General features: G+C 53.7%; 1 non-coding gene across 1 annotated transcript in view; it reads left to right on the top strand.

Annotated features, from left to right (window-relative positions):
* Nucleotides 1-3,906: 3,906 nt before the first annotated feature.
* The window catches only part of LOC124729105, a 1,912-nt gene continuing 613 nt past the window's right edge, over nt 3,907-5,205 (top strand). Inside the window, exon 1 of the ribosomal RNA XR_007007538.1 lies at nt 3,907-5,205. This exon is cut by the window's right edge and continues 613 nt beyond it. This is a non-coding gene — a ribosomal RNA (small subunit ribosomal RNA).

Genomic DNA, 5,205 nt, shown 5'->3' with positions numbered 1-5,205 from the left:
ACCAGGAGGTCCATGCGGAAAATAGAATATCCCACCCTTTCGACATCCACCATTGCGCAGATAAGGCACCAACACCCACACATGTCCTATACAACGGTGCACCCAACATCACAATAGTACCTCCTGTCACAGCGCACAAACAATGACATGAGTCAAAGACACAGGTCTGACACAAGCATAGAATTGGAGCGCCGCCTCTAATAAGCCAAAGGTGCATCCTGACGTGACAAATCTCATCATGTCACAAGCATTCACTTACTATAATCACTATCAACGAACCTGCCGCCCCGCCCCCCCCCCCCCCCCACACCTTTCCTTACAACAACGTGTAACCTAACCTAACCCATGTTGTACCTTAACCTAACCCATGTTGTACCTTAACCTAACCCATGTTGTGCCTTAACCTAACCCATGTTGTGCCTTAACCTAACCCATGTTGTCCCCTAACCTAACCCAAGTTGTCCCCTAACCTAACCCATGTTGTCCCTTAACCTAACCCATGTTGTGCCTTAACCTAACCCATGTTGTGCCTTAACCTAACCCATGTTGTCCCCTAACCTAACCCATGTTGTCCCCTAACCTAACCCATGTTGTGCCTTAACCTAACCCATGTTGTCCCCTAACCTAACCCATGTTGTGCCTTAACCTAACCCATGTTGTCCCCTAACCTAACCCATGTTGTCCCCTAACCTAACCCATGTTGTGCCTTAACCTAACCCATGTTGTGCCTTAACCTAACCCATGTTGTCCCCTAACCTAACCCAAGTTGTCCCCTAACCTAACCCATGTTGTCCCCTAACCTAACCCATGTTGTGCCTTAACCTAACCCATGTTGTGCCTTAACCTAACCCATGTTGTGCCTTAACCTAACCCATGTTGTCCCCTAACCTAACCCATGTTGTCCCCTAACCTAACCCATGTTGTGCCTTAACCTAACCCATGTTGTCCCCTAACCTAACCCATGTTGTGCCTTAACCTAACCCATGTTGTCCCCTAACCTAACCCATGTTGTCCCCTAACCTAACCCATGTTGTCCCCTAACCTAACCCATGTTGTGCCTTAACCTAAACCCATGTTGTGCCTTAACCTAACCCATGTTGTCCCCTAACCTAACCCATGTTGTCCCCTAACCTAACCCATGTTGTCCCCTAACCTAACCCATGTTGTCCCCTAACCTAACCCATGTTGTCCCCTAACCTAACCCATGTTGTCCCCTAACCTAACCCATGTTGTCCCCTAACCTAACCCATGTTGTCCCCTAACCTAACCCATGTTGTCCCCTAACCTAACCCATGTTGTCCCCTAACCTAACCCATGTTGTGCCCTAACCTAACCCATGTTGTGCCCTAACCTAACCCATGTTGTGCCCTAACCTAACCCATGTTGTGCCTTAACCTAACCCATGTTGTGCCTTAACCTAACCCATGTTGTCCCCTAACCTAACCCAAGTTGTCCCCTAACCTAACCCATGTTGTCCCCTAACCTAACCCATGTTGTGCCTTAACCTAACCCATGTTGTGCCTTAACCTAACCCATGTTGTGCCTTAACCTAACCCATGTTGTCCCCTAACCTAACCCATGTTGTCCCCTAACCTAACCCATGTTGTGCCTTAACCTAACCCATGTTGTCCCCTAACCTAACCCATGTTGTGCCTTAACCTAACCCATGTTGTCCCCTAACCTAACCCATGTTGTCCCCTAACCTAACCCATGTTGTCCCCTAACCTAACCCATGTTGTGCCTTAACCTAACCCATGTTGTGCCTTAACCTAACCCATGTTGTGCCGTAACCTAACCCATGTTGTGCCTTAACCTAACCCATGTTGTGCCTTAACCTAACCCATGTTGTGCCTTAACCTAACCCATGTTGTGCCTTAACCTAACCCATGTTGTGCCTTAACCTAACCCACGTTGTCCCCTAACGTAACCCACGTTGTCCCCTAACGTAACCCACGTTGTCCCCTAACGTAACCCACGTTGTCCCCTAACGTAACCCACGTTGTCCCCTAACGTAACCCACGTTGTCCCCTAACGTAACCCACGTTGTCCCCTAACGTAACCCCACGTTGTCGCCTATCGTAACCCACGTTGTCGCCTAAACCTGCTCTGTAATTGTTATACGACTCGTTCAATTAGTGTAGTGTTGCCCACCCGCAACCCTCGCAATATAGTTCGCTACTCGCACTGCCCGCTCCCCTGTGTATCGCTTCATGTTAAACACCTTGCAAGTCTTGCTGACTTTCCACATGCTCCTGCTGTACACTGTAATGTGGATGGCAGCAGGGCGTACATGCCGCCCCCCCCCCCCCCCACCTCTCCCCACGTCCCCACCTTGCCCCCTGCCTTCGCAAGGTGGTTGGTGACAAGTTTGCATGTTCAATGCCCTTCGCATGCGACGTACGCAGGCTACGTTGTGGTGCGGCCTGTGTCAACTGTCCGCTGATGTCGTACGCGTGAACCACAATCTGTACTGCACATTCGTCCTTATGTACTGAATGATACATCGTGGCACATGTGTGACCGTACAAACGACTGCGCCCAAAAACGGCGGACCATACAGTGCAAATATTGTGCACGCAGCTACGTGTCGTCTCCCTATGAGAGCTGGATTGCAGTGTGGTACGCCATAGAGACGTGTGGGAGGAACGGACGCCGTGGATGGCGATCAGCATGAGCTGTCCTGTTGATGTATTCGGACCTAGTCGTCTCTCCTCACACACCGTGATGGCATGGTGCAGCGCGTTCCATATCTGCGACATGCTACAGAAGCCGGTTGACAGTCGTTCGAGCAATGGACATCGCATACGTACGGGGGCCACCTTCCACGTATTGTCTAGGCGTGCACATTTTGTTGCGTGTATGTGGGCAGACGTAGTGTGGCGTGACACCTGACACAGGCATGCAATAATGGTTGAAGTTGCAAATGGCGATGGACGCCTACGTTTTCTGGTGAAGTTACGCAAATGAAGAAATGGTAACCCGTTGTGGTGCGGTTGTTCTCGCTAGGGGTGAATCGGTGATGGCGACGATAGGTTGAGGTACTAACCGGTTGTTTCCAGCGATACCCACCATGCCGACGAAACTGAACGGCATCTGGGTGTGAAGCGATACGCGGCGGTGGCTGGGTGGGACCGTCCCCGGCCGGTGAGGGGGCGCCTCCCGGCGTGCTGGCCGCGCGGTGCGTGGGCGCACGCGCTACAGCCGGCTGGTGGGGGCGGCCAGTGGCAGGCGCGCCGGCCGACGGACGCGGCAGGCGTCGCAGCTGCGCGCCGGCGCACCCTGCGCGCGGCGCCGTGCGGCCAAAGTAGGTCCTCGCGGGCCCGGTGCGAAGCGCGGTGGACATCTGCAGTGTGCTGGTCCGATTGAGGACTGTGTGCGTTGAGGATGCGCCGCCGCCCGGCGCTCGGCGCCGCGACGCCGTCTGCTGCTCGGTCGCCCCAGCGGTTCTCGCTGGTGGTTTGTATCGCAGCTGTGCGGATGTGTTGGCGTGTGCGCTGTGCTGGGAGAGTTCGCTTCGGCACCCAAGTGGGGCTTTTGTCCTTCTGTGGCGCTGGCGTTGGAGCTGCCGGTCACCGTAGGTGGCGCGTGTTGTCTCCCGCCGGCAATGCCACGACAGCACGCTCCCGGGCCTCTGTCGGCAGCGGCAAGCTCAGTTGGGAGCACGGGTGGTCGCACCGAAAGCGTCTACTCGCCTAACTCCGGGCGATTGCGCCTCTCTCGAACCCGGACCAAGTACTTGGGACGGCGCTGCGCGCCGCCGGGACCTGAGAGGGTTTCGAGGTGTATTGTGCAGGGGAGCTCAGCCTCCTCCTGTTTGCAGAATGATTGAGCGGACGCTTTGCGTGTTCGCGCGGGCCCCCGGACACACTCCCGGGCGGCCGGCTGCTCAGCTCTAGTTGACGCAGCTCCCTGGTTGATCCTGCCAGTAGTCATATGCTTGTCTCAAAGATTAAGCCATGCATGTCTCAGTACAAGCCGCATTAAGGTGAAACCGCGAATGGCTCATTAAATCAGTTATGGTTCCTTAGATCGTACCCACGTTACTTGGATAACTGTGGTAATTCTAGAGCTAATACATGCAAACAGAGTCCCGACCAGAGATGGAAGGGACGCTTTTATTAGATCAAAACCAATCGGTCGGCTCGTCCGGTCCGTTTGCCTTGGTGACTCTGAATAACTTTGGGCTGATCGCACGGTCCTCGTACCGGCGACGCATCTTTCAAATGTCTGCCTTATCAACTGTCGATGGTAGGTTCTGCGCCTACCATGGTTTGTAACGGGTAACGGGGGAATCAGGGTTCGATTCCGGAGAGGGAGCCTGAGAAACGGCTACCACATCCAAGGAAGGCAGCAGGCGCGCAAATTACCCACTCCCGGCACGGGGAGGTAGTGACGAAAAATAACGATACGGGACTCATCCGAGGCCCCGTAATCGGAATGAGTACACTTTAAATCCTTTAACGAGTATCTATTGGAGGGCAAGTCTGGTGCCAGCAGCCGCGGTAATTCCAGCTCCAATAGCGTATATTAAAGTTGTTGCGGTTAAAAAAGCTCGTAGTTGGATTTGTGTCCCACGCTGTTGGTTCACCGCCCGTCGGTGTTTAACTGGCATGTATCGTGGGACGTCCTGCCGGTGGGGCGAGCCGAAGGCGTGCGACCGCCCCGTGCGTGCTCGTGCGTCCCGAGGCGGACCCCGTTGAAATCCTACCAGGGTGCTCTTTATTGAGTGTCTCGGTGGGCCGGCACGTTTACTTTGAACAAATTAGAGTGCTTAAAGCAGGCAAGCCCGCCTGAATACTGTGTGCATGGAATAATGGAATAGGACCTCGGTTCTATTTTGTTGGTTTTCGGAACCCGAGGTAATGATTAATAGGGACAGGCGGGGGCATTCGTATTGCGACGTTAGAGGTGAAATTCTTGGATCGTCGCAAGACGAACAGAAGCGAAAGCATTTGCCAAGTATGTTTTCATTAATCAAGAACGAAAGTTAGAGGTTCGAAGGCGATCAGATACCGCCCTAGTTCTAACCATAAACGATGCCAGCCAGCGATCCGCCGCAGTTCCTCCGATGACTCGGCGGGCAGCCTCCGGGAAACCAAAGCTTTTGGGTTCCGGGGGAAGTATGGTTGCAAAGCTGAAACTTAAAGGAATTGACGGAAGGGCACCACCAGGAGTGGAGCCTGCGGCTTAATTTGACTCAACACG

The sequence above is a fragment of the Schistocerca piceifrons genome, unplaced genomic scaffold, assembly GCF_021461385.2.
Source record: "Schistocerca piceifrons isolate TAMUIC-IGC-003096 unplaced genomic scaffold, iqSchPice1.1 HiC_scaffold_1192, whole genome shotgun sequence".
Taxonomy (NCBI): Eukaryota; Metazoa; Arthropoda; class Insecta; order Orthoptera; family Acrididae; genus Schistocerca; species Schistocerca piceifrons.
The sequence above is the reverse complement of the archived record's forward strand: the minus strand, read 5'-3'. Positions and strand labels throughout refer to the sequence as shown.